The sequence below is a fragment of the Aphis gossypii genome, chromosome 2, assembly GCF_020184175.1.
Source record: "Aphis gossypii isolate Hap1 chromosome 2, ASM2018417v2, whole genome shotgun sequence".
In the NCBI taxonomy this organism is placed as follows: Eukaryota; Metazoa; Arthropoda; class Insecta; order Hemiptera; family Aphididae; genus Aphis; species Aphis gossypii.
Genome location: NC_065531.1, coordinates 44,419,477 through 44,442,676, shown reverse-complemented (window position 1 = coordinate 44,442,676; position 23,200 = coordinate 44,419,477). Strand labels below are relative to the sequence as shown.

Sequence of the window (23,200 nt, the reverse complement as noted above, 5' to 3'; positions counted from 1 at the left end):
ACACATTGTTGTAAAATCAATATATTTATTTCACCGCTCAGAATTTAAAAATATATTGTAGTCACTAGTTCCATCAATAATTCGATTACCAAAATATCAGCCTAATCGCTCACATGTAACAATTTAATTTAAATTTTATAATTTTATAATAAATTATTGATTGGATAACTATAACTAATTTTTACTATGTATAAATAATATTATATATATATGTACTTCGTAATTGATTTTTAAGGTCATTAGAAAATCAAAAACCACATTGTCGACCTGTCTAAATATCTGCGTTGTGTTTGATTGATGGTCGGCCAACAAATCGGACTGTTTGAAATATTCTTCTTGAGACCTTGTTGGTCATACATTTTGATCAATGGACGTAGCCATTATAGGACACGGGAAATAATTGAACGTCCATATAAAAAAAAAAAAAAAATTATAAATTAATCAATAAAAATATTTATAATAAAATTAAAAAATATATTATTATAATATTATATGTATACTAAAATATATTAGAAATATTAAAAATGAATAAATTAATATCAATTGAAATTAAATGAAATATTTTGGGTGATTTTACGCAAAAATTATGTTTTATAGTTCTGGTTTGTATGTATATTTTGTAATTATAATACCATTAATATTATAATCATAATCATAATATAGTTATGTCTATAACTGTATCGTATCATAACGAATCTTATAGCTTATTATTGAATATTACATTTTATACTTATCGATCGAATTTTATCGTTTTGACAGTAGGTACCTACTGGCTGCTGCCATTGATTGAATAAAATAACTAAAATTATATTATTGATTATATTAGGTATATAAATTTAGTAATTTTTTATTTTTTTTTAATAGATTTTATAATTATTAAATAGTTTGATGTTTAAACTAACTGAAACAATAAAGTTAAAATTAATTAACTATAAAAATATAAGTTTAAAAGTAGGTTAGTATATTATTTGAGAAAAAAGGTTTTATCATTTTAGTATTAAATTCACATCTCACATTACAAGTGCCGTTTTACGTTTAGTATCGTTTAGTGGATTATATATATCTATACTTGATAATATGTGCATGCTTCGCCTAAGACATTGGTAAGATTAACTATGCCTATACCCATAGGTATATCACACTTTATCGAAATACGATGATGGGCAACAATACACAATTCTAATAATCTTGTTAGTCGTGTACAAATTGTGTACAAGTGTAGTAAGTATACAAGTAAAATGGCGTTAATGAACTCAAATTCTGACAGTTAAGTTTTTTTTTAATGACGGTTTTGTGTACTTATTTGACGCTTTTAGTTCTGATGGCTTAAAACGGTTTTGGCGTGTAGATTTAAAAGATATTGTAAGGTTCCGTGGATTTTTCGGGTCGTAAGTTTTTAACAAAACTCCTGACAGTTGTACGAATTGATCTTCGATGTTGTTGATATTTATATACAATTAGTTATCAAATTGAAACACGATGACGACATGATGTTAATAAAATAAAATTAATGTATGATCAAAATTCTGATTATATATGGTACAAATGTACCTACTCTTTTATGGATCGTCGCGCATCATGCTAACTTCCGTTTTGAGCTCAACAAGTATCATGTAAAAAATGATTAAAAAATAAAAACCATTATTAAGCACGTAAAAATCAAATATAAATCGTATTTATTGGGTGCAAAGAATATAAGTTAGTAAAAATCGAACGTTTTTCCGACGTGTCGTCTTGCGCATTTATTATTTATTATTTGTTTTGTATTGAGAGTCGATCGTTTTCAAATAAAAAAAAAAAACCGTAGTAACTGTTATGGTCCCGAAGAACCTCCGGCAACGCCGTCGATTTGTCGTATCAGTCATTTTTATAACAAACGTTTAAGTCGATATTGTGTGCTGTGTTGTGATTGTAGCTGAAAATAAAATTTTTAAAACAAAATTTAAGACTTCAGAATTTGTCAAAAGCGTTTAGCGAGGCTGTCGTAGTTTTAATACCGACCTGCCATTGAAATTTTCAGTACTTAGATTCAAATATAATATAATGTCTAAACTCGATAAGTCGATATTATTGATAAATCAAACTATAATCATTCATCATCCACGTCCACCTATCGCGTATTGTCTTACTGTTCGTGTTCTGTTTTCGTTGATCAAAACACAATGTATTGAAGCAGTTTATCGTCGAGACTTAAGTTTATAAAATCCAATTTTCATTCTAATTTATTTGTAGATATTATTATTCTACCGTTGTGTTTATTTAAAAGATTATATTTTTTATCATTTTAACAAAATAAGCAAAAATATACTCATTTTTTATAACTCCAAATTCTTGATAACTTGATTTTTCATATATCTGGAATTATATTCATCGAAATTCCGTTGTATATGTGATACGTGAATGTCCACGTAATGGACAAGTTCTATGGTGAACAGTATACTCGTATATTCTATAATTTATAGTTTTGGCAGTTTTGGAACAAATTTCATGAAATCGATAATAAACGCGAAATAGGTTTGACATAATCTATTTTATAATACAAAATAATATACATATACATATTACATACTGAATTGATACATTTATTTGGTTAAACAATATTATTAAACTAAGGATTGGGTTCGTTTCGTGTTTTATACTAAATAAATTTAATCGATTTTGTTTATATATAATCGACATAGTTTTACATACTTACTGATTTATGTCAAAGTATATGCCTAGTTTAAAATGGTTGATTCCAATCCTAAAGTCATCGACGAATTTGGAAAAAGTAATGAGTAGTACTCGAGTATTTGATCTATGCCATTACGATGGCACTAAAGAAGTCTACAGAACCTGATTCGAGTGTCTCTTAATTTTCGTCTTTCGTCGAGAAATTCTATAGACGGGATGTAGGCACTTATAAGTTACAACGCACATAATATATTGACTGAGAGTGGAACAGCGGTAAAGAGGCAGAGGAAAGTAGTAGGTACTTTCCTTCTGCCATTAAATCGTAAAATGTTAATCTTATGTGTATCGCATGACTTGAATGCATATTATTATTATTATTACTATTATGGAAGCAAGTCACGAATCACGATTATATCTTCCTTCAGCTTCTGCACAACAAGATCGTATCAAATTTTCTATTGATTTTTTAATACAAGTTTAGACAAAGTCAAAAGATTTTGATTTAATATAGACTGTAGTTGAACGAGGTAGGATCTAGTAACTTATATTTTTGATGATTTTATATAGTCTAATGGTTCCGTAATGTATAAACAAAATATTTATTAGAAATATATTTTAAGTTATTGATATTTGATAAATTTTATTGTGTATAAATGTCGATTAATTATAATAATATGTACATTTTACTTGTAATAACTTTATATTTTTAATCATACCACCTAAGTTATTTGAACTTATCAACAACGAATAAAAACACTTTTTATATTTAAACTCAGCGGGATAAGTGATAGCTTAATTTTGTTTATTACACTACAGATACACTGAATTTGTTCCCGATAACTAGGGTAATCAGTACAGTTGGCAAAAGATTGATAGTTTTAGACAAAAGTAAAGTAAATACAATTTAAAACTAACCTTTCAGTTCAAAACAATTTCTCAAGTCTTATTGTAATTACTTGTTCTTTAGAATACAATTTGCAAATTTAATATTTATATATAATTTATAGAATGGAAATATTGATTGGCACATTATATTAATCTATATAATAAAATATATATAATATATATTGACGTACCTTTATATTTTTCTAGAAGTAAAGAATTATTTTTTATCCCATATTTTTTGAAAAACTCCGGTGCTGGTTTATTTTCCTCTTATTCTTGAAACATAGCTAATAAAATATCCTTTTCATAAGATTCAATTCACTAGGTACAGTTTTATATTCATTGTATTGTTAATTTTAAGAAATTTTAATTTATAATCCAATTATTATGTATATTATAGTTAAATATTATGTATAATTATTTAAATTCATTAATTGAATGTCCGCATTTAATTATACTATAAAGGACCACGGTCCGTTAAATTGTTTATAAAATAAATACAAACCATATTAATATTGGTATACAGCATTGACGTTGCCCAGATTTTAACAGCAGGTTATCAGACACACAAACAACCTATACAAAACAGTACGATATTATTAAATAATATAGCAGGCGCGATCTAACGACAACCCTAACGGTCCGACCTGTCTAATGGTGCTATACATACATATATATAGTATTATACTCGCACACACTTTATATTCGTGCACAGAGGATACTCGTTCCGTGAAAAGGTAAAGGTAAATACGTAATACATGGACAGCGATTTATTTATCCAACATAGTTCTAAACATATTAGACATATTAGACCCGTTGTAAAATACATTTATCTGCTTATTTATTACTCAATATTTTATAATGATAAATGTAGAATTTATAAGGTAAAAGTATAAAGTAAAATACACGTTTAATATACATGTTGCTTTTTATCGAGTACACTCCTCACACTCATGTAAACATCAATTTTATAATTTATTTTTTATTTTTAAAATTTTTAAATGTATTTAATATAATTTATATTTATAAATAATAAAATCTCAGATTTCCTAAGCTATATAGTATATTATACAATAAAGTATGTATCTTGTAGTATAGTGATCTTAGGTATAAGAATTTGAACATTTTAAAAGCCTTAATTTTCGATACTATAAATGATAAAAATGGTAAGTAAGTGGATACCGCTCTAATGTAGATACATTAGGTGTTGAGTTGGTAACTACTAACTATTACAGGTCTATTAAATTTGAATTCAATTACCTATATTATTGTAAATGATACGGTTCTAAGCGAAAACAGTCTATCAACCTGTATCTCCAAGTAATATTTTTTGATAAAGTCATTTATTTTATTTTTAGTATAATATAGAAGCTAATATAATTTTTTTCCGAAAACATTGGATTTATTATATAATTATTTAGGTATTACTATTTAACTACATATTACTATTATATAAATTTATATTATATACCTATATAGTTTTTTTTATTTAAATAAGTAATTTCGTCCAAATTAGAACGTAAAATATCTTTAAAAAGTAATCATCATTATATTATATTTAAGTGCTATGTTTTAATATGAACTACTTATGAAGAATCTTGTTTTAAATTTTCAAAAATTAGATACCAAAAAAAAGTTTTTATGAATTTTTAACTATATGCAAAATAAAGTTTAGAATTTTTCTGTGAAAATGAAGAATTTTGTCAAAATTAAAACTTCAGATGCATATAAAAAAACGCGGCCGAGTGGGTACCGCTTTGCTGTAGGTACATTAGGCGCAATGTGGATCACTATTATAAATAGAAATGTTAAATTTGATTCCAATGATAGGTATCATTGTCTAGTGTATACGAAAAACAATTCTAAACGGAGATAAAATGTCAGTCTAGGATATATAGTTTAAATTGGGTGGTGAAAAAAGTAGTTTATATGTTTTAATGACCTGAATACCCCAAAATAAAATCTTGTACAGAAAATACCAATTTAAACAACTGGTAAATGTTTCAAGTTTCTACTACTAGTAATTTTTAACTTTCACAAAAACCTAAAATTATTTTATAATAAATCGTTATTTTATGAGTGAATTTCGTAAAAATTTTAACTTAAATTAAAATTCATTGGCCAAAGTTCAAGTTCGCAAGTTATAATTATTGTAAACCAAGCTAAAAGTAAATCTTATATTAAATTTTCAATTCTTAGCTACTTATACACATCTTTTTATAAATTTTAACTATTACAAAATAATTTACATAATATATTCAAGATTTTAATACATTTTTGTCAATATTTAAACTTTAAATGCTAATAAAAAAAAAAAAATTGTGCTTATGTATTCTTATAATTTTGAAATCCTACAACACTAATTTATAAGGAACTTTGTATTATATTTTCAAGTATTTTTGGGCACTCAAATTGTTTTTATAATTTTAAAAAATTTAAAAAAATCGAAAATTTCAGTTGTCAATTAATAACTCAAAAAAGCCAAAATATTTTGAAAATTTAATCGTATTTATAACAATCATATAAAAATCAATTTTTTTGAAAACTGTTGGAAAATTCTTACTTTTAACCTTTATAATGCACCACGGATATTCACTTTACCATCGGAAGGCAACCCTGAAGTTTGAAATCGAAGCATTATTTCAACAAGTTATGTTGTACAGTGTGCACAGACACAAAAACAAAAAAAAACACACACATCATTGTAAAATCAGTACATTTATCGCATTTCATTCAGAATCTAAAAACGATGCTTATGTATTTTTATACTGTTACAAAAATAATTTTTGTGGTATCTTATATTACATTTTCAAGAATTTTGCCCAATGAATAATTTTTTATCGACATTTAAAGAGAAAAAAATAAATAGTTTGAAAATGTGTTAAAGATTGACGATTGTATGGTATAATTTAATGTACAATAAAATAATCAAAAACTGTTATAGGAGAAAAAATAATTTTATGAATGAATATCAACAAACGTCGTAAACATTTGAAATTAAAATGCTCATAAAAATTTAATATGGCTTTCCATGGGATTTTTTTTCATATATAAGTTAAAAAACTAATTAAGAACTTTATATTAAATATTTAAATCGTTGATAAAAACAATAACAACTTTTAACTACAAAATAATAAAATTATTTTGGCGATTTTTATGAATTTTGTCAAAAATCTAACATTGAACTATAAAAAAACATTGTAACTATAGATTTTCGATATTTTTAAATAAGAAATTAATAACTTATGAGAAGCTTTATATTAAATTTTCAATAATTTCTACTTAGCATATAACTTTTAATTGATATACATAAAAAAAAAAAATAAAAATATTAAAAATATTTCGTCTATAAATTATTTTTGAGTTAAAAATAGTTTAAAAATGTTATATTATAACAATTAAATTGTAATGTTATGTTTAAAGTACTAATTAGAATACAAGATCTAATTTGATATAAAAAATTACCTCTATTTTTGTATATCAAAGCCTTTTATCGACAACTATCGTGTACTCATTAACAATAAATAAACACATCATAATAAAACAAATACATTCATCATTCCGCTCAGAATCTAAAAATATATAATAAACATTTATCATACATTTTATCTGTAAAATTACATTTATAAACTTTTAGTAGTTAATGATGCTGGTTATTAACACGATTTTTAGAATTTAAATATCAAATTAAAACATATAAATTACCTAAAAATCTTGTTATTACGTACTTCAAAATACACATATAATAATAAAGAAAGAAATTATTTTAAAAATATCAAGTATAATAAGTCAAATAATTGGTAGAGTGTGAACTAATATAATATTTTATCGAAAATTTAATTTCTAAAAGAGCAGTATTGTTCAAAGCACAAAACGATATTATATACGTTATATTTGTTTGTGTAAATATATTTTTGGTTTTTAAATACCTTTGGCAAGGTTTTACTTAAAACTATGCAAAATCATGTGTATAAATGGTTGTTAAAATCTACTCATTAAAATTTCAGTATCATGTTACTGTAGCCCTAAAAACACAGAGAATTCATTATAATCCAAAATTAATTATTTAATATTAGAACTGATAAACTATGAGATTCGCGATTCTACACGTCTAATTTATCTAAATAATCAATACATACAAGTTTGTCTAATTATCCAAGGAATTTGAATTTATACATATACGATGTATTATTGTTATATCATTTATATCACAGCTGATTATCTAGTTTGTTAATAAAATGTGTATTAAAATGTTGTTTTTGATTTTATTTTACAAAAATAAAATGCATAATTTTATTTTTATGATTTAGCAATTAACGATTTACTTAGTACTACCATATCGCTCCAAATTTATTTGATTTTTGTTAAAAACATTGAATTACTTTTATAATTTTTTATATGAAGTGTAATTTGTTTTCAAATGTTTATAAACGTGATTCTTATCATTTATTTATCAACACATAATTTAGTAATTAAAATTTATATTTTATATTTATTGTTGTGAGCACGTTTTATAAATTTAAGCTATACTAACAATAAAAATAATTATTTTTAATTTGCTACGGTTATGCTTACACTCGTGCTGTAGGTAGACGTTCAAGACTATATATTTACACCACTTGAATCTAAAATAACCTTTGCTTAAAAAATATTTGATATTACTGTTTCTTGGTTTTATATAATAATATATAAGATGAGACTTAATAACGGCCTGCATAATAATATCACTTTACCAACGGCTAGATTAGTGGGAGGGATAATTCAACGGGGTTCGGTTAACATAACTCGAAGTGAAAACCATCTATGTAGCGCAAATATATACTCTTTTATGTATGTATATTTTTTTCCACCAATTTATAATTCATACAGATATTTAGTAAGTATTAAAAGTACTATTATAGCTAGTCGCTGTGTAAATGTAATACCATCATTCGATAGTATAGTATAATATATAATCCGTGATGTAACTAAGAGGGATGTTAGTTTGAAGTAGCATCTTGATACAGAAGCTAACGGGATCGAAGTATATATTTCTTTTAATTAGGTAGTTTAATTTAATTTTAATTTTATGAACCTGTATCAATTAGTGGAAATAATATGTGAATAATTCAATTTTTATGTGTATGGATCATGAGTAGGTATATTTATAGGTATGAATTATGATTAGGTTACAATGAAAATTGAAAACCTTTAGTAAAAACTTTGAAATTCTAATGCGTAATTTTAAAATAACAAAGGTAGACCCATATTATCAAATTATGAATTCTGTAACAGTTTCACTCAAAGTAATATACGTAATACGTATATATATAAATACTACTATACCTACTATTATGCTGCTAACTAGTTAGTCTTCACGTAACATTGTATACAATATACATATAATAAAAAATAAAATGTGTACAAGTTAATTTATAAGTTATCCTTAAGATCTCTCAAATATTTGTTTAGATAAGAAGGGGGCTTTAAAATTTTCACTTCCTGTCCAAAATTTTGAAGTTACGATACTTTATATAATAATGAATACAGTTCGTTCGATACGATTTAATGCGATACGGATCATATTATATAATATAAGTTAACTAGGACAGGAAATTATTCAATATAGGTGTGTAACAACTTTTTACGCAAAGGAGATAAGGGGCTTTATCCCCTGTTTATTTGAACAATATTTTATTATTCTCAAATCTGTCATGATTTTCACCTTATATCTAATATGAATTAAAAAGTGTTTCTCTTTACCCCTAATTTCAGATTTTATATAATAGATATTAAACATTTAAAATAAAATCATTTATAAATAATAAATAATTAATAATATGTACCAATTGTTGAGATGCAATCACGATATACGAAGACAAAAACAATATTTTATGACTTTCCCAAAAGTTAGTTTATTAAAGTTATTGTTATTTTCGGATTAATACATTTGAACTACTTTGCTACTATTGCCTATCAAATAATGATCATTATTATTATTGGGCATATCCTAATCAATCCAACGAATATGTCATTCAATCGTCACTTACCGCTAACCAAACTTTTTACTCCCTGGTAAGGCGGTAACAACGTCCAGCGAAATGTAATAGTGGCCACAACTAGTACAACTACAAGTTTGCTTAATATTATTCGATATAATATGGCTATGATGGTTATGTTTATCTACAATCTATATTCGATGAGCCTGTGGTGGGTGCCACCTGAAAACCCTGTACGCTTTGTAGATACGTCTGTGTTATTCAATGTATTTCGATCTATAAAAATTAAATTTCAGACAAGTAGTTCACTACAAGTTATAAGTACTCAAAGTTTAAATGAGCAGAGTATTAAACAAACATTTTTGTGGGGTACCTTTGTAGTTATCACTCCATTTTCATCATTTAAACTTTAAATACTTATAAGTTATACCTCATATATTACTTGTCCGGAATTCGACATTTATAAATCAAAATAAAAATACTCTGCTTTGGAAAAAAAAATTAAAAATGCATGTTGTCATTAAAAAAGTTAAAAAAAAAGTTTAAAGTAAAACAAGAACGATAAAAAATAGTAAAAACTATTATTTTAATTGCTTAGAACTATGTTCAAAAAACATTTTCAAAAACGATAATAATTTTAAAATAATGAGTTTTCTTTGACAAAAAAAAATAATATTATTTGTTTTTTTTTTTCATTCAAAAATTAAAATATTAAAAGTGTTATTAGCTAACCGCTGTGTAATGCTATCAAAGTAACAAAATCAAAATACATAGCTCGTTCGAATCGTCTCGCGTGCAATACAATGTAGAACGCATTGGATCGTGATGATTGACATTGTAATATTGAATTGATGTATGTTAGGTATATGCTACTGAGTGATAAGAGATTTGTATGTATACTTAAAACGTTTTAATATCATTTATATAGGACGATTCAATGACAATGTTCATCTCTAATAATGCATCATTTATTTAAATTTAAATTTTTGTTATTTTTAAAAGCTCAATTTTTTTTACAGTTTAATTGGAATATTGGAGGATAATACAAAATTATTTTTTTAAATTAAAATTTCTTTTTTTAAGGTTCATTTTTAAATTAATCATTTTATTTTATTATTATTATTATTATTATTATTATTATTTTTTTATTCAATGTTGATAAATTTAAATTTAAATTCAAACGAATTAGATTCTGGGTCATCGAACCGTATGTACTTAAAGTTAGAATAATTAAAATTCTGTATAATATACAGTTTTATATAAAATATAATATGTAGTATTTAATTTACTATACGCAGGTTCTATTATTAATTATTAAAATTAGACAATATCTATAAATTATTAAATTGTTAATTTATCAGTGATAACTATAATTTTCTACTCACCATACCCCTATCAGTCGTATCTTAAAAATCTATTATGTTTAGTTCTTAATTTCAAATAATCAGAAATCCATAATTAAAATTTATGTTTATTATGTGAATCATCTACAATTAATTAATAATGTACAATAAAAAAAAAAGTGGTTCTCAATTAAAAAAGGCGTATTTTCAATAGAATTTAGTTCTTAGATTTATGCAATAAATAACGTATAAAAATCCAAGTATTGAAAAACATGATCTTCAAGTAAGTTAAAAAATTCTATTAAAAATAAAAAAATTGAAATATGAGTAATAAAAATAAAAAGTTGATTTGAACATGCTTGTTAAATCAATCTGTATATAGTGTATTACGTACAATTTATTTTTTATGATGCTATTACCACACACAATACATAAAACTATAAAAGTACGTCGGCTATAGGTATTGCTACAATATTAATAGTACGGTGTTGTTAAGACTGAGCAAAGTTTATTTATTATAACGCACAGACATGTTAGCAACGTATTCATACACACTGCAAAATTGAAACGTCAGAAGAGTGCTTTATTTAATGTTAAACATATTTACATAAAACTAATATCAAGCTAATAACACCGTTGTTGTTTAACCACAAAATAATAAATACAAGAGAATTGACTTACTCGAAAAAAAACCATAAATCAAAAACAAATAGTAAAAAAAGAGTCAATAAATAATCAATTGAAATCGATCTATATAAAATTTGTATACCTAACCTAAATTGACCAATAGCAGTCAATAACTACATTCTAATGATAATGATAGTATAGTCTTAAATACCCATGTGTTATAGGTTAAATTTTTCACCAATAATGTTAATCACTTAATTAATCATTGGTTTTTTGAAGAAAAACAATGGGCTCCACTAAAAAAATGTGTGGGGGGAAGGACGTGCTTAACTTTTTTTAAAGGGTAGTGGAAGAACATGCATTTTTGACTAATTTTAAACAATGTTATAACAAACAAACTATATTTATAACATCATTAATCATGTGTAAGGGGAATTTGTTGATTATGTAGTATATGTTATGACTTATTAGTAATATCTTGGCGTAAGTCACTCAGTGATTGCAGTAAATATTCTTTCATTACTTTGTCATAGACTTTATTGTTATTTATTAACTTAACTTATATGAACAATTAAAAATCACACTGAAAACATTGAAAACACGGATTTTTCTTTTGATAATAAATAATGAAAAATCAATAGACAATAAAAAGCCAAAAGAGACATACATCAACCCCTTCCCCCATCCACTAGTATGCCCGTAATGGAGAAAAACAAGTTACAAAACTAAATGTAGTTATTCAATTTTAAAATTTTGTATTGTATATATTATAAGCAACTATTATCTTCAATACAAACATTATAAACATTTAAATAACTAATAAGAAACTACATATTGAAAATTTTGAATTAGGTATGAGTGTATGATTACAAAAACATCTTCAAAAAAATTATCACCTAAATAATTTATAGTAAAAGGGAAGGGAGTTGACATAAAAAACAATAGCTTATATTTCCACTGGACACCTCTAAGTATCTAGTCGAAACAAATTCAACAATTTGAAAACATGGTTTTTAAGTATAATTCTAAAAATTCCAAAAATCAGAATTTGAAATACTTAGTAAATTACCTTATATATACACAGCACTATCGTATCATCGTTTTACACTTCAGCTACCTACGACTACCGTTATTGAATTATAATACGGTCAAATCAACGGATGCAGATACTCAACACGGAATTTGATTAGATGATAACGAATCGTCTCAAACGTTTAGGAAATTCAATTGTAATTCGCAGACAAACCTCGTGGTATATATTACATTGTACATAGATATATACATATTACTATATTAGTACAGCCAAGGCATAGATACCCAATATACTATTATAAATTATAATATAATAATTAATAGTATATAGAGCCCCTTTTCATGTTAAACGTGTATAATATTGAAATCGATTATATGCGGAAGAGTTAAAACTTTTAAATACGTATTATACATACATAATGCATCTGTTATTCCATTATTATAACCTATTATAACCACGTTGTAGGATGTATTATTAAACGTACTAAATGTATGTGCAATTGTCACAAAATACTAACGCTCAGGAGAATAATTGGTAATCATTTTTGTCCAAAATTTGGAATATACATTGAATGACAATTATTAAAATATAAAAAAAAACTTTTATAAGCTACGCGTTCTACTTGAATAACGAATTATGGATTACGATTAAATAATGAATACGTATTATACAATAATATAATGTATAGAAAACTGTTGCTATCTCTTTCATAGGTACAATATATATTATGATACGTCATTTACTCGAGGTGGTTGGAGGCAGCGTATTTATAATAGTATATACAATATACACTATAGAGAGAAATTTTTAAGCATACTTACCCCATTTTTGATACAAAAAGTCATTGAAACACGTACATATTTCTGCAAATTGATTTATCGCATCAACTCATTTGTATCCATCATATTCTATATCCAATAGCCAACTTCCATTTTCCATATTAAGGAGATTTAAACAGTATAATGATTCAGGACGGATGTTTCCTTTTGTTCATAAGAGGGAGATGTAGGAGTCAGATTCATCCAATTTTTTAAAGGTATTTTATGAAATATTTTTTTCTAGAAAACATTTAAAAATATTCTTTAAAAAATATAAATATTTCACATTATAATATAGGTTTTCACATAGATATTATAATAAATAGTGGCTATTTATGAATTTAAAATGCTCACATAAGGGATCTAATCACCGAACTCAACCTCACTTGTTAAGCCAGTCCCACACGTTAATAGAAAACACGGTATTATTCTCAATACTGCTGAATTGATTAAAAAGTAAAATGGAGTTTTATGAATTGTTATTATTTAGATGTACAATGTACAATTTTGAAATAAAGTGTATTAAACAAAATATATGCGTTGGCGTATACGTTTTATTACGATATTTAAAATCAATAGGTAATTTATATAACTAACCATAACTAAGCTTTTGAATAGAATTATTATTTTAAATAACTTTTTTTCGAAAACTAATAAATAGGTACCTTGACATAAAACGTCTATTTATTGTAGGTACATAGAAGTTGTATTCCATGGACTACTATACAAAAGTAAATACCTACTTAGTTATAGTAATTTATTGTCCAATTTACGTAAATTTATGGTATACTATATGGTAAATGTTACCTACTGAAAAATAAATTATTTAAAAGTTTTTTTTTCATGTAGGTAACTACTTTTATACATTTTAGTCAAATATAATATTATAAAACACAGCCATTCAATATAAAATTTCATTATAATATTTCGTATTGCACATTTGCACTAAACATTATACGTATACCTAAAATACAATTATTCTGTACAACATACCTCAAATAAAATAAATACAATATATAATATAACAAAATTTCAAAATTGGGTAATATTTAAAATACTTTTAGAATACTGTTTTGCAAAAATATTTAGAGCTATATATCGAATACTATAATAACATTAAAATTAATATTTTAACTTTTAATACCACTTAATATTTATTTTTATGTTGTAAATCATAAATTGTCATAGTAAATTATAAAATGTATTATATAATGTACAAATACAAATGCGAATAATATATTTTAATATTGGCTACAGTTTCATATTTTTCAGAATACAATTATAATTTTTAATTTTTTAATTTCTAAAACAAAAAGTATTTTTTAAATTATTTAAATTAGTTTTCTTGTATTTTAAATGCTTTATTTGGAATATTATTTTTATGAAGAATTAATATACCTACTACCTACTAAGAGATACACAGCTAATGCTAAAATCATATCGTAGATGTACCTACGCACCTATGTGACTTCTGTTGTCGCCCGTCGGTATATACTTTTTTATATTATTATTAAAACGGTCGATCGTTGCTATCGTTACTCATTACACGTTTACACTGTTTCGTCGCGTATTATTAATTACATTATGTTCGACGTTGCAGGATTTATTGTGTTTCGCAATTAAGGGGACTGATATATATTATACATAGGTATAGACAAAATCGGCCACAGTTTACTTTTACGTTTTCGTCCCGCACACAATAATAATATAATGGAACGTTGATTTCCGAACTAGAAACGACAGCGCGTCTATCGTCAGATTGTTTTTCCGATTTGAGTACGATATAGCTGGTATAGTTAATCGTTTTTCTCTCTGTGCCGATGATGAGTAGATAGCGATTTATTTCACGACGTTTAATTTATCAAGAACGTTTTTTTCCATACTACATTGCTCATCATTTTCTTTGCCTATAGAAGTATAATATTATATAACGATCGCGATTTCTGTTTAAATTTTTCAAAACTCAATCGAGTCGCTCTATAATATGAAATATTATATACATATATGATATAATATAAAAGATGATTTGCCAATCTGCTCACCCATCACCACATTTTGGGGGAAAAGGTGGATTGAATGAAGTTTTCGTCCCACGAGAATTTTATTATGTTCCTATATAGCTTCTTGAATTTGTATAAAGACAAATAATCTACATCAAATAGTTTCAAAATCTGTTATTTTTGAAGTATTTTCAATCTCTTTATTATATTCATGTATAAAAGTAAGGATGATTTTACTTGGACTTATTTTGTATTTATAATCTAGGTTATCATTAGGTAATTTAATTTTTATCGTTTAATTAAAAAATTATTCCCATAATTAGTAATTATATCCTTTCACCTCATTGATAAATAAAATTTTCCAACTACGCCACTGTAATATTATATTAGTGTCGAAAGAAAAATAAGTAATTCTATTAAAAATAAATATTTCTAATGAAAACGGGATAACGAATATAAGATGTGATCTGCTCGTATTAATATAATATATTTTTATTGTTGCAAATCTAAAATTCCGAAAACCATTTTCGACAAACGTCTAATCGAATATTTATTTTAGTTCTTATATCATTACAAGACCAACGTCGTTTCAAATATCGAATTATTCAGCAATAATAAATAATAATTGTTCATAAAATCATAAATCATTGTGTGTAATCTATTCTGTCATATTATATGAGTGGACATCCACTTTGTGAAATGACTGAATGTATCCATTTCGTGAATAATGTATTCTTTCGGGATACACGAACGATCATTTTTTTTTACATCACGAAACAGATTGTTTGAAAATCATCTTTTTACACAATTCAATGCATATGTAACTAACTATAAAATGGATAGTTTTCTTTAAAATCGTAAAATTGTTTTCAAAATAATTCAGATGTTAGTGTTAGAACGATTAGGTTAGGTAAAGTACCTACTTATATTTATTATAAATACGTCACAATTACTATTATTAAAATTATTAATTAATCGTGTATTAAATATCATTATAGAACAATGTTTTTAAATTAAAATTCGTAAATAATTTACCTGGGATTTTTTGATTTGCGTGAAAAAAAAAAATAAAAATGCATGTCCACTCAAATATCAATAATTTTTGGTATAGTTTACTTTGTTCAAATCGAAAAAGTCTAAATAATAATAAATCATAGCATAATAAGGTGATTAAAATATACAAGTATATAAAAAATATATGACAATAATAATATGTTTATTTATGACCGTGAAAAGAACAATTTTGTCCAAATCAATGCGACTTATACATGTTAAAGGAACTATCAATGTCAGGTAAATTTACATTTTACTTCATTTTAAATAAGGCATACATATTTTTTGCATATAAACAAGACAATACAAGCGAGTTAATATGTTTTGATTTTTTTTACTAAATGCATCATGGAGGAACCATATCTGACCGCATACAACAAGAATACCTACCTATTATTATACACCTTTATCAGAATTTTAAAACCATAAACATTTTACATTATTGAACATTATAGACTATAATTTCACATCAATAGGCAATAAATATTAAATTTTGTCAAGTATGTATGAATATACAATAATCATCAATATGCAAAAAAAAAATAGGAGTCATTCGATTAAAAGTATTTGTAAAAATTACTTACAAAAATCTGAATATAGATAATATTATAATTGCATAAAAATCTACGCTCTTATCATGATGAAATAGCGTAATAAACATAAATACACAAATAATACAATTAACATATACAAAAAATAATGAAATTTTAGAGTTCTTGTGAATAGGTATAAATTATTGGTAATTAGTGAATGTTCATTATCAAAAATTACTTTCAAGCGCGTAAGAGATATAATTTTTGATCTTTGTTTTTTGTAAGTTACAAACTTATTACTACGTATTGTAGTAATTCTAAATTACGACCATGCATTCCATTTTTTCCTGCTTGTTTCAAAAATACAAAAACCAATACTTTTTTTCATAAAATTTATAAATGACATGTACAAAGTACCAATAGTAAATTTTAACTAAATCAAAATTCGTGAAAATCTTAATTTTATATAACTTTCAGCATAACTATGAATTTTAAGACTAATCATGTAGTAAAAACTAAGTCCCAAATATGTGGCTATACTACCAAGATTTATAAGGACAATTTCATGGAATTATTTTTATTATTATTTATATTTTATGATGTTAACTGCAATATTGAAATATTGAAACAAACCTAAACTACTCGTTTCTACGCTTTCAGAAACTCAACAATTCATTAAGTGTATACTTATTCAACTTAAATTCAAATTACAACGTAAATATTATCTTAAGCAGATGGATTTGGTAAAACAAAATTTAAATACTACAAACAATTATTGTTTATTTAATATGCACCACTGTGTCTACGTTTATATTGAGTTAGATCATTATAATTCATAATCATTTCAGTACCTAGCTAATTTACAAGGTATATTATAAAATATAATTTTACTGTATTTACTAAATGTACAATAAGACTCTTGAACCGTTATTAATGCAAGTTTATAAATAATTTTTAAGTGTTGAAATGTACCTAAGGATATTGTTACTTGATTACTTATCAATTGGCACCTGATACATATAAATATATGATAGCGATTATAGATTTTCAAATAACAATCATATAAGAACGTACCTAACTACAATTGCAAAGGTGTGTATAAATCGGTTAAAAATTAATGACAAAGTTAACGAGTTATTTTTTTTTAAACTTTTTATCTTAACTAATTCAATAATTTTTTATTCAATTTCACAACTTTTTATTTATCTTAGTATTTTTTATAGTTTTTAATTTGTGTAAAGGCTTTTTTTTTTACTGTTTTGTGTTAATTAGGTTAATATTAAATGTTTTTCTCAGTTCATTGACTTCTAAATCTTATAGTAATTTATTAATGAATATTTTAAATTTATAATTTATACGAATACAATAATATAATTTGCTAAATAACTGACAATATACAAACATTAAAAGAATATTTATTTTTTTTATATTTAATATTATTAGAGTAGTAAAGTAAAACATTTTATGTATTGTTTTATAAACAGAAACATTATAAAACATGAATAAAATAGTTTTATGCTATCTGGGAAGAGTTTTCATTTAAATTATCTAATCAAAACATTAAATTAATATTATGATTTTTTAAAAGAATTATTGTTAAATAACCTGTTAAATTGATATGATATACTGAAAGATCGGTAAGCGTATATGTAGTTAAGTAATCTGAATATAATTATATATTTATCATTTTTTTCCTTATATCACATACTACGAGTATATGAGTTACAAATCGCGGTTTATTTTACTTACCGACTACTGAACTGGGCAGGATTTAGTGTGGACATACCATAACGGTAGGATTTATCGTAATTGTACTTTATATCACACGTGATTCACGTATCTCATATCTGTATACTAACTAACTAACTACAGATAAATATTTCACTGAGCGTGTTGCGCGTGTGAATTATATTGTGCTCCCATAAATTGTAACAAAATGCGTGCGATTGTATTTTATTGAATTTATTGTAAATACGCTTTAATAATAAGTATTCTTTAGACATTATATAAAAATAATAAATATTTCTAATATTAAAAATTCACTCACTTGCATGAAGTGTAGCAGACAACAGCGATTCCAAAATGCACGTAAGAAAAATAAATAATAGATTTGGGTGAAATACGAGAAGTCGATAAACTATTAGCGTATAATAAGATGCATAAAAAGGACGCTAATAAAATTACTAGACAAATCAGCGTGTTTGATAAACAAATAAATTGTTCACATATCATATCGATTTAAGCGGTTTAAGCTTAATTCTTTCTCAATTAATTAAGTTGATTTTTTATCGGGTTAAAGATTTACCAATAAATATTGTGTGTTCTTCGTTTACATAACTACCAAAAAGTACTATTAAGGACCTTTATAATATTACCTTACCATTGTGACGTTTATTATGCTATTTTTAAAAAAATCATGAAACTATGAGGAAAGGGCATAATAAAACTACCGAAATTTTGGTAACTTTGTGTTAAAAGGAACATAGATATAACAGAGTTTGTATATTCTTATATTTCCGGTGAATAGGAAACTTACAAAAATTTGAATACACTTGGAAATAATCACAATACCAACAATGACTGAAACAATTTTAATCCTATTAAAATTAAGTTAGTAACATAATTAAGGAATTTTTTTTTATGTTTGGGGACTGTCACGTGTATTATATTGGCAGTTAGCTTGTTAAATATTGTAAAATAATAATGTAAATGAGTGTATGTACTGGTTTAGAATCTATGACGCAAATAAACTGAGAAAAAATGTTATTAAAAAAAAATAAACAATATTATTCCCATTGTATAAGTCACTTATTAAAAGTGATCAGCTAAAAAAACCCATAAACTAATAAAATATAAAGTGCAATTATAATAAAAGTTAGTCAGCGAGTCATATAAGTTAAAATAGGAGTATTATGTATTATATATATTATTTATTTTTTTTTGTTTTAAATTGTTTTATAAACATATATTTAAAGAACAATTAAAATAAATTTGTTTAAAATAAAACGGGTTTTTTATCATTTGAGATAACAAAACACGTCAAGTGTGTATGGCGTTGGTTGCATTAACCGTTGAATTGAACGAAATTTATACGCTGTAAAATCTATGTTATTCGTTTTCGTCGAACAAATACAAACAGATAGTGTGTAAAATAATCTAATTTATTTTTCTATTGAACTTACTGCAGCAGACGACTATTATGCACACGATTATACGAAAATTCTCCACTCTCCGTGGTTTAAAATCACCCACACTTAAATTACATTATGCATACCTTTATATACTTATATATCGTCATCGAATTTGGTACTTACGGAGCGTTTATCGTGAAAGTGTGGGTGTAGTAAAGTAAATTGTGTACTTAATAATATATAAATAACAGTCAAGGCTGCGGCTTAAGTACGAAAATCCATTGGTTTTGACACCAGGCCGAAAGGAAATTATTGAAAATGTTATAAGAACTGACGATTTAATGAGTTTTCATTAGAAAAGTGAAGTTTATAAAGGAATTGTGATTTGCAACTGTCCAGAATAATTACCAAAAAGACTTTTAAATTCGATGTAATATAGTATTAGTATATATAATACATACATATTTATTATTTATAAGCATATGTTATAACTCGCACAAAATATCCAATGCACGGTGTTCAAAGAGGTACCTATTTACGTATTTTGTTTATAAACCGTATATATATGAACAAATTCAGAAGAAATTTTTAGTCAATTGATTTCTAAGGAAGAAAATATAATTTTTAACGGTTTGCGATTCCGCCGTAATAATTTTTACCAAGTCTATACTTTATAATAGTTTTATTAACGCGTAAGACGAATATTTTAATGTTTTACCAACAAATATTAAAAGCATTCAGTATAATATAATATACAGTGAAGTACATATACATTATACTTCATTACTTCAATACCTATTATATAATATTATGGTGTATAAATGAAAAATATTTGCCACAGTAGCGCTAATCACTATACCAATATATAAGTAAGTATTACGGAAAGGCAGATTCTTATCTAATTTAGGTGGGTGGTACCGTAGTGGACCATGATAATTAGTAGGATTTAAGTTTATAAGTTATAAATAATTGGATATAAGTACCAATATTAAATTTATTCCATATTTTAATATAACAAATTCACTATTTACTAGTATCCTCTATCTCAAATTTTACTTTTATGCAATACAATTTGAAATGGACATCGGTGCCATTGATTTTACACCCACCGATAGAACTTTTGTCCATTAATTTATAGCTATTAAAAATATTAAATTAAGAATAACCAACTTACAACTTCGACGACGACAATAAAATCTGCTATAAAAGCCGTAATTGTCATTCACCAATTCACCAATCGCCATCATATTCGGTGTCAATATTGTCAGTGCTGTAAAAATGTCTGATATTAATAAAACTCTTATATGTTAAAAATCTTGGAAGATAAAAATATGAATACTATAGTGCACACCCCAGAGGAACTAGTCATCATCAGATTTCTTTTATACCCTACAGGGTGTAAAAAAAAGTTAAAATATCAAAAAAAAAACTACCTATTTAAAAAAAAAAAACTAATAGATTTTATTCTTACCAATTTGTATTTAGATATTATAATATGGCAATATTGTTAATTATATACGAAGGCATATATTATATTTTAAACTTTATTCTAATTAGAACAAAAGCTATTACATAGTTATAAACATTTACTCATTATTTTATCCATTTCTATTACACATAAGTGCCTAAAATCTTATTCGAAGCAAAATCAAAATTCAAAAGTCAAATTAACTAAATATTTGGTTTAGTTATTTTGGTAAACCTTAATGTATATATATATCTCTGAATTCGAATATAATACAATATATTATCTATTGTATAATTATATTACAATAAGAAATATTTAATATAATATAACATTATATTATATTTTCAATACTAAATTATATAATATATTATTAAGAAAACCTCAGGGGAGGGAGAGTGAGAAATGGTACAATCTATACTAATTTTACTCTTTAATAAAGCATCGTTTATATACTATACGAGACAACTTATTGAGTGGGTAAGAATTATAATAATTTAAAGTTTTGGATACGCACTCGAAGATAAAGGTTTGAATGACACAGACCTATGTGCACAGGATCGTATTATATATTTTATTAATTTGCATATTAACAATTTTATAATCATGCACCTAAAAGTTTCCAAACACTTTTATAGTTACTGAAGGACACGTCAGAAATTTCAAGTCACCGTCAGAAACACTGTTTACTTAATAAAAAGTTTGATTGCGTGCAAAGTTATTTAAGCTATATTATACAACATTATGTGCTTTTCTCGGTGCGTATTTTTTTTTAAACATTTATTTACGCTAACATTTCAATATTTATAATATTATAATATAGTTATATATTATTTGTATTCCATAAAAATTAACCCGACGTTATATATACATATATTATTATATAAAAAAAGAAAATTAAATGTCATTAACATACATTCCTAAAGGAAATTTGAATAAATATGTATGATGTACACGTATTACCTATATAATAATAAAATATAGTTAGTAAAACGACTTAATACTTTAGTACCTAGTCTGTGGAATAATAATATACATATATAGGCTTAAACCTTGTAATGGATATATTTGTGGTGCAATTTTTTATTAATACATTTATACATACACAATTTTTTGTAAAGAATAGTTACGTAAAAAACTTAAACTATGTATACACATTTATACATTATATAAATTATATTGAATATGTATATATACATTCAGTTTGTCTCGCCAAATCGTGTTTGCTGGCAATAGGTAGCTTTTTCCTAACTTATTACATTTTTTAATTATAATATTTTTAAATGAATTGTTTTTACATTTGTGCATTCAATTCAATTTTTTGTTTAATCATGATCATTAAAAATTTTTTTTTAATAAATTAAATATCTCTCACCTATAAATAGTGTTTTTATGTTACAACTAAAAAAAAATCACATAGGATTGTATATGCTAAATATTTTCCCTCCTTTCTGTCTAATTAAATTTAAAAACAAACTATTATAAAATCCATTAGTTAATAATTTTTGATAGTACTTATACTAATGTAGATGGGTTGGTGTTCTAGTACTACTTGAGATACCATGTGACCTGTATACAAGACGTATAATACTTATTTTCGTTCCAACACAGTTATAAAAATGCAAAAATTTAAAAATATAACAAGAAATATGTTATAAAGA

At 24.8% G+C, this 23,200-nt stretch overlaps 1 long non-coding RNA gene across 1 annotated transcript; it reads right to left on the bottom strand.

Annotated features, from left to right (window-relative positions):
* Positions 1-924: 924 nt before the first annotated feature.
* LOC114130611 (uncharacterized) lies at positions 925-21,344 on the bottom strand. Its single transcript, XR_003592927.2, has 6 exons — positions 21,249-21,344; positions 13,361-13,597; positions 4,064-4,134; positions 3,750-3,845; positions 2,002-2,526; positions 925-1,915 (listed from the first exon to the last, which is right to left on the bottom strand). It is a non-coding gene; the product is annotated as an uncharacterized LOC114130611 (long non-coding RNA).
* Between the last annotated feature and the right edge of the window lie 1,856 nt (positions 21,345-23,200).